At 36.1% G+C, this 8,898-nt stretch overlaps 1 non-coding gene across 1 annotated transcript; it reads left to right on the top strand.

Annotated features, from left to right (window-relative positions):
* Positions 1-7,474: 7,474 nt before the first annotated feature.
* Positions 7,475-7,580, top strand: LOC122018207. Its single transcript, XR_006121638.1, has one exon. It is a non-coding gene; the product is annotated as a small nucleolar RNA R71 (small nucleolar RNA).
* The last annotated feature ends 1,318 nt before the right edge of the window (positions 7,581-8,898 follow it).

Here is an 8,898-nt window from a genome sequence, read left to right as displayed (position 1 = left end):
GTTGTCGGCTCTCTATAAATTATAAACAGTTGCTCACGACTAAGATGGAAAGGAACAACTCATCAGTATAGTCGTAGTGTAATTAAGTATTAGTTTATCTTGACTAATAAATTACACTGATACACTTTAAGTGTATTGAGTAGGATCATTTAGGTAAGTTCTTTTTGTACTGACTTAGTAAAAGAACTAAACCTTAGTTATTATGGAAGTGTGTACTCTTAATCCTAATATAATAACAAGCACATATATTTGATATTTATTTCTTTGACTTATCAAAGGGTGAGGTTTAGCTCAATAAATCAATATGCTCGATAAGTTGGGAAATGATATTACTTATAGTGTGTGTTGTTGATTATAGAAGAAATCTGTGTCCTAGTTATCTAGGTTGAGAATGTCCCCAAGAGGAGCTCATAAAGATTGTCATGTTAAACCCTGCAGGTAGACCTAGTCCAACATGACAATAAAGTTGAGTGGTACTACTCTTGGAGCTAGATATTAATTAAGTGAGTTGTCAGTAACTTACTTAATTAGTGGACATTCATAATCTTAAACACAGGGAGACTAACACACTCATGATAAGAAGGAGCCCATAATGTAATTTGGGATTGGTGCGGTAGTGCGGTAATAACTCTCTAATGGAATGAGTTATTATCGATGAACTTGAGTTGTGTGTTCAGGGCGAGCATGGGATACTCAAGCTCATCGGAAGGCCAAAACCAATTTCTCCTCTAGGTCCCTGTCGTAGCCTCAAGTTCATCCAAATGTAAGGCTCTTCTTGGTGTCCAAGAAGGGGGTCGGACCATTACTTGGTGACCAAGCAATGGCCGGCCACATCCTCTTATAGGGGTCGGCCCTATAGCTTGATGACCAAGCTTGTAGGGGCCGGCCAACATTAATTCAAATAGGAGGGTTGTTTTGAATTTTTAAAATCTTCTCTTTGTAGAAAACTATAAGTTTTAAAAGAGAGATTTTAATTTTTAAAACTTTCCTTATTTGAATTAGGCCACATGTTTTAATAGAGAGTTTTAAAAGTTTTAAAACTTTCCTTTTTTAACCATCCTCATGGTTTAAGATAAAAAGGGAGATAAGTTTTAAAATTAAAATTTTCTATCATCATGTTAAAAAAGGAAATTTTATAAGAGAGTTTTTAAATTTTAAAACATGGTTTTAATTTTTAGAAACTTTCCTTTTTTAACTCTTACTTTAGGAAAGAGAGTTTGTAAAATTTTATAAGAATTTTTCTTGTAAAATTTTATAAAAATTATTTATTTCTTTCTCTTGTGGGGGCTGACCAACCTTGCTTGGTGCCCAAGTAAGGTGGCCGGCCATATAATAAAATAAAATCATCATCCAATTAATTTTGGTGATTGATTCAATCAAGAGGAAAGAAAAGAAAAAATAAAAGGAAAAAGGAAAAACTCTTGGATGATTTTATTTTTTGTAAAATTTTTTTTTTTATTTGCCTTGGGTAAGTAATATAAAAGAAGGGGCGAGGGGGCTTCATAAGATACAACTCTTATTCTTTTGCTTGGGTGATCTCTTGGTGGCCGGTCCTCTCCTTTCTCCCTTTCCCTTTGCTATCTTCTCCTTGGTGGTGGTGGTGGCCGAATTCTAGAGGAAGAGGAAGGACTCATTTGGGTGGTGTTCATCTTGGAGGATCGTCGCCCACACGACGTCCAAGGCGAGGCGAGGAATACGGCAGAAAATCTTGAGGTCATTAGCTTACAAAGAGAAGGTATAACTAGTATTTTTCTTCCGTATCATACTAGTTATTTTTCTTTGTATGAATTCTAAATACAAGAGGCAATTAAATCTAGTTTAATCGAATTTATTTTTCGATTTTGTGTTTTCTTCTTTTTTGAATTTGTGATTCGATTGTTCTTTTTGGTTAACCTAGAGTTATTTAAGGAAATAAATATTAGCTTTCCTTAAAAGGCTTTGTCTAGGCGGTGGTGGTTGCTCCCATATTCAAGAAGGCCATGTGCTTCGCCATGCAGTCTTGGAAGCCAATTTTAGAAATTAATATTTATGGAATTAATAACTTAGGTAGATTTGAATAAATAGTGTTAAGTTCCGCTTGCGATTCAAATCTAAACCATTAAGAACAGATAAGTTAAATTTGAAATCAATGATGTTAAGTTCTGTCTGTGATTCCTTATTTAACTTCTAAAGAACACAATAGGTTATTTAAGGAAAGGTTTGACACTTGTACAAAAAATTTTTGGACAGTGGAACCAGTACGTTTTCCTAGGATTAGCCAACACCTCCCAAACATCATGAGCTTCAAGGAGTATATTCATCTTGATACTCCAATTGTCATAGTTACTTGTTTTGAGCACAGAAACTTGGAAGGGAACCATACCTTTGTTTGCCATTTCTCTTATGTAGAAATCAACTGAGCTCTAATATCATTTTGTTAGAATGAAAAGCTTGGAAGAGGAATTGCACTTGGATAGAAGAGGGAACAAAATTTGTATTGAAATCTTAGCTTGGTTACAAAATGAGAGTTCACCCCTAGTTATACTAGTTGCACCTCCTAACTAATGGTTAAGATTGTGTCAACACATCGTCCATCTAGTCCATCTAATGGCTATTAAAATCTATCTAGAACTCTCTAAACTATTCCACTATAATTTACTAGTATAGATAATTCCTTGGTACATTCTAGAATAAGCTACTCTATTCTAGATCATAGTTATTCTAGATCACTTACTTATTTAATTCAATTCATTTTATCCTAATCATAATATCTCAAAATCAAGTTTAATTTTCAACAATATTTACAAATAATATTTGATCAAGTTTAGAGATGAATTACTTTAACTCTATTGTATAGACCAAGGCTTAATCTGTATCTAGTTCATAGATTTGGCCATTGTAGACCAATGCAACTATTGCGATATAGTTTCACTATGCTTCTTCATGCGTTCTTCCATTGCCGTCTGTTCGCTCTCCGCAAGTGTACAGAAATGTCGCAAATAATATAAAAGATTATCGTATCCACAGGGACTGGAATAAGCACTAGAAATGTCTCAATGCGAATTAGCCAAACAACTATCCAATCGTTTCAAAAGCAAAGTAAGGTAAACAAATCTAATCTTAAAGATCAACAAACAAGAATTTAGTGTTTTGGGTTATGATAAAGGGAGATTCTAGGAGTTTCGGTTTCTTTGTAGGATTTCTCGAATGTAAATGGTTCACCAATTCTTATCCCTCAATTACCAAACATGTAGAAAGTTGCCAGTTCTCTCTTGCAATAGACAACCGGCTAAGGACTGAGAAATGTATCTAAATAGGATTAATTAGACATGAACCTATGTTGTCCTTACACAGAAGTGCACCTATTACTATGCCTTCCTCGGATATCAACGTAGAAGCCCACGACTTATCAATCTATCAAGATACAAGAAACTAATCACAAAATCCATCCTACTCTCTTGAATATTCCTATTTCCTCTTCAAGATTGTCTCTCAAACGTCCTTACACGGGCTTGCACCTGTCACGTGGATCCCTCGGATGATCGAGTGAGAGTTTATCTTTACAAAGTCCATAAGAAATTCAAACAATTAATCAAGAATGAGAATTAAGCACGAATCATCTTTAATCGTTCAAGATCTAATTGATACAAGCAAGATAATGTCATTGAAACAAGAGAATGGCAAATCCATAAGAGATTACATCAATCCATCATACAAATACTCCCTTCATCCTAGAATACAAGATCTACTCCATGAATCGAGGAAGAAAACCCGAAGAAATAGAGAATACAAGCATTCCTTAAATCCCCAATCCAAGAAACCAAGAAAAGGGGGAAAGAGAAAACTTATCTACGAAGAAACTTCGTCTTCGGATCCAATCCTCGCTCCGGAGCCGGAATCGCCAAGAACTCCCCTTGAATCGCCCAGAAATCCTCCCAAGAATGGGAGGAAACCACCAAATCTTGCCTTCTCCCAAAGGGGGAGAGATCCCCTTTCAATTCATGAAGGAGGGTTTAAATAGAGGAGGGAATCGGGCGCCACACGGCCCCGTGACACGGCCGTGTGAGATTCACACGGCCATGTCCAGTTCCTTCTCTGCCAAAACTGCACGGTCGTGTGGTTCACACGGCCACAGCCTGCTTAGTCTCTGGAAATGCTACACGGCCGTGTGGTGCACACGGCCACAGCCTGCTTAGTCTCTGGAAACCTCACACGGCCGTGTAGATCCACACGGCCATGTAAGGCTTCTGCTCTGGTTGGCTTCAAATCTTGACACGGCCGTGTGAAGTTCACACGGCCATGTCATTCTCCACTTCTGTTGGTGCCAAACTCCACACGGCCCGAGCTCCATACCAGTGCAGGGCCGTGTGAGGTACACGGCCCGGTGCTTTCTCCCTTTGTTTCCTCCAATGCTTGCCCAAGGATGTAGATTCTTCACCAAATCGACTCCTGTGTACAGAAAATGCACAAAAAGCAGATCTCCGAACCAAAAGAGTAAATATGCTAAAAGGAAAGCTGGAAGTATAAAAATGCATAGATCAAGCATGCTCAAAGTATGTAAATGTGCGTAAAAACATGCATAAAAGAGTATATAATCTACGCACATCACACCCCCAGACTTAAACATTTGCTTGTCCTCAAGCAAAATGCCGCAGTCTAAATTCATATGTTCTACAACACATTCATAAAACCTAGTGCACTTTCCTAACTCTATCAAAAAGTTTCATTAGAAAGCATGATCATAGAAACAAGTAAAGTATGGTTCAAACATAAGAATCTTGTGCACAGTGTAAAAGTAACTCAACACTCTTCGAGTTTCAATCCATGTCCTAGTCAAGTCGTCATCAAATTTGAATTCCTAGTGTTTCCAGTGAAAGACAAGTAACCAGTGATAGGCACTTACTCACCATTCACTTGGTTCATATTTCTCAACTAACCCAAGGTCTCAAAGGTGTGCTCAATCTCAAGAGAAGCTAAACAGTCATTTCCCCAGTAACCTAACTCGGTCTCAAAGGGGTGACTTGCTAGATTCCACTCATGACAACTGTTTTTTATATCCCTTATTTCCTTTTTTTTTTTTATAAGTGTTTGCATTGTGCAAAACTCATTCACAAATGTAATTTTTAGCACACATGTTGGGATATTTTGATTTTTCCAAATGAGCTTTAATGATTTGAGCCTCATCCAGTAACCAAAATGAAAGTTGAGAAATCACCATGGAAACCAAGTACTAAGCAAACAAGATGAATCATGACTATTTCAATGACATCAACTATTCAAGCATCAAGCACAAGTGTAGTGAAGATAACATCCTTAAGGTTGAACCAAAACTAAAACTCATCACCATAAGATTCTTAGCTTGTTTCATGCTACCCAAGATAGAGAAAAAAAGAACTACACAAAGTTTACTACTAGCATCATTCGAACATCATGAATCAAGACAATAATCGTGCTAACATTTCACTTGAATCCAAGAAAGCATATAAGTGAAGTTTTGATGTTCTCAAGATGTATGCCACAAAAAATCAAAACAAAATGCAAGACATAAGCAAAAACAAAAACAAACAAAGCAAATCAAATGTATCTAATGCATCCCCCCAGACTTAAATTTTTCATTGTCCCAATGAAAACTAAAAACAATGTGGAGGAGATTTTAAGAGAAGTTACCAAGTGATGAGCTCCAAATGGTTTACATTCATGTTTTTAAAGATACTCCTCCATCCAATACTCACATTCCTCCACAACTTTGAATTCTACAACAATAAGATGACAAGAAAAATTAAGTAGAGGATACATGTTTATTATAAAGAGAGAACTAAAGACATAAAAGAAAATAAGGAAAATAAACTTGGGTTGCCTCCCAAGAAGCGCTTGTTTAAGGTCATTAGCTCGACCACCTCATTAGATTCATCTAAATCTTGCTCTTGGAGGGGTAAGATATTTTAGAACCCTCCTACCAAGGGCTTTTATTATGGAGGGAGCTTTCATCAAAGGAGCTACAAAGTAAAGTATAACTCTCTCCATCTTCGTCTTCTTGGAAATTTTTTCAGGTGGTCGAAGACGGTTCAGATTGAGCTTCCAATTATTGGCCCATGTGAAATCTGCACATCCAAAAGAAAAACAAATCTCCCACAAGCATGTTATATAGTATAGAGCTAGAACCATATCAAGATAAGATGAATAAGTAAAAAAAACTGAATCACATCCAACAAAGTCAATTATAGGTACCTCCATAAAGTTTTCCAAAAGATCACAAGAAATACTAACCTTACTTTGCTGAGAAATACCTGAAATTTCTAAACATGTAGATGTGACTTCCTCTGAATCAAATGATGGTTCTGGCTCTAGCTTAGGTGTTGATGATATCAATGATGGTGATTCTTGAGACTCTACTAGTTCTGTATAAGTCCCTACACATTGTTCCACAACATGATCAATTCTTAAAACCTCTAAGGGTTGTCTTGACAAAGGTGGTGATCCTTGAGATGCTGCTTCCACAACACAGCTCCCTACACATTCTTCCATATCATCATCATCAACACATACATCAAAAAATAAACCAACATCTATGTCCTCAATAGGAGAATCAATAACAAGAGGATCAATAACTTCACTTGCAGTTTTAAGTTGATTTACCACATCACATTCATCATCTGAAAATTCAATGTCACTATAACACCTTATAAAATTTTGAGGTAGATCTGAAAACTTATTTACCACTACATTATCAATAAAATCCTCATCTGAAAAATCTTCATCTTCATATATATTTAAAAATCTACACTCAACCATATTAGTGTCACAGGATTTGCCGAAGTCTTTATTTTCATTGACCCCCACTAACCTTTGTGGAAAAGGAACCCTTAGTGAAGGTCCTGGGAAAGACTGAACTCCCTTTTTCCCAAATTCCCTTTGAGCTTTTGGAGGAGGTCCAACTTGCTTATCTAATGTTGGTGTGATAAATCGTTGAGGGAAAGGTACTTGTGGCCTTTGGGAACTTCCTAGAGAAATGGAACTGAGTTCTTGTGATCTTCTATTATTCTTCTCCTCAATTCTAAACATGTCATTCTTCAGAAGTTCTTCATGATTTTTGCCACTTCTCAACCCAACATCATCACACTTTTCATTAGATCTTGACTGTGTAGAAGGGGGATCTTCTTTAAACCATTTTGAAACAATACTATCAAGCTTTGCCCCCAAATGTTTGAACTCCTCACTCTGTGACTTGTGAATTTCAACATTTTTAGGTGGTTGAATTTCATTTTGTTTGACAGGCTCTCTTACATTTATGGCTTGCACTTCTTGAATATCTGAGGGAAATTCCATCCAACTTTTGTTCGACCATTCATGGAAGTTCAATGTCACTTAATCAATTAACGAATAAGCTTCATCTACACTTTTGTCCATAAAAGAACCTCCAGCTGATGAATCCAATAAAGTCTTGTCTGAGAAAGAAATTCCCCCATAGAATATGTGCAAAATCAGCCATTTTTCAAAACCATGATGAGGGCACTGTCTTTGAAGACTCTTGAATCTATCCCATGCTTCAAATAATGATTCTCCATATGCCTGAGAAAAATTTGTTATGCAATTCCTCATATACACCGTTCTACTTGGAGGGAAAAAATGATTCAGAAATTGCTTCTCCAATTGTTCCCAACTTGTGATGCTTTGAGGACAGAGAGAATATAGCCAAGTCCTTGCTTTATCCTTGATACTGAAAGGAAATGTCATCAATCGAACTGCATTTGCTGATACTCCTTCACATTTCACCAAATCACAAATCTCTAAAAATGTTTCAAGATGCAGATAAGGACTTTCTGATACTTCTCCTCCAAATTTGTGACCTTGTATCATAAAAATTAACTCTGGGTCTAGTTGGAAACTTTCTGCTTCAATTTGAGGTTGCACAATGGGAGACAAAAATCTTGCAGAAATTGGTGTAGAAAAATTTCTCATGGGCCTGCTTGACATGTTAGTGCTCATGGATATTCAAGAAAAAAAATTATAAAATGAAGAATCAAAGACAAGAAATAAAATGCAATATGAAAAGCAAGAAAGAAAATGTCGAATTTAAATTGCAAGAAAGAAAGTGCATAATGAAAACAAGAAAGAAAAGATAAATTCAAATGCTAAAGATTGCAAGATATGTTTACAAAAGAAAAGAAGAAAGAAACTAGATCAAAAGAGAAAATAGAGAAAAGTTAGATTAGAGTGCTAGAAATCAAGCATGCAAAGTTAGAATTATAATTTTAATTGCAACAAAAAGAATTGTCAAGAATCTTATTCAGGAAAAGAAAAGCTTATAGAAAGAGAATTCTAAAAAAAAAAAAAAATTAGTTACAACTATGCAAATGTAAAGGAAAACAAATGTTATGTTTAGTCTAACTCAATTGATAATTCCTAATGTTATAGCGCAGTCCCCGGCAACGGCGCCAAAAACTTGTTCGCTCTCCGCAAGTGTACGGAAATGTCGCAAGAAATATAAAAGATTATCGTATCCACAGGTACTGGAATAAGCACTAGAAATGTCTCAATGCGAATTAGCCAAACAACTATCCAATCGTTTCAAAAGCAAAGTAAGGTAAACAAATCTAATCTTAAAGATCAACAAACAAGAGTTTAGTGTTTTGGGTTATGATAAAGGGAGATTCTAGGAGTTTCGGTTTCTTTGTAGGATTTCTCGAATGTAAATGGTTCACCAATTCTTATCCCTCAATTGCCAAACATGTAGAAAGTTGCCGGTTCTCTCTTGCAATAGACAACCGGCTAAGGACTGAGAAATGTATCTAAATAGGATTAATTAGACATGAACCTATGTTGTCCTTACACAGAAGTGCACCTATTACTATGCCTTCCTCGGATATCAACGTAGAAGCCCACGACTTATCAATCTATCAAGATACAAGAAACTAATCA

The sequence above is a fragment of the Zingiber officinale genome, chromosome 8B, assembly GCF_018446385.1.
Source record: "Zingiber officinale cultivar Zhangliang chromosome 8B, Zo_v1.1, whole genome shotgun sequence".
Classification (NCBI taxonomy): Eukaryota; Viridiplantae; Streptophyta; class Magnoliopsida; order Zingiberales; family Zingiberaceae; genus Zingiber; species Zingiber officinale.
The sequence above is the reverse complement of the archived record's forward strand: the minus strand, read 5'-3'. Positions and strand labels throughout refer to the sequence as shown.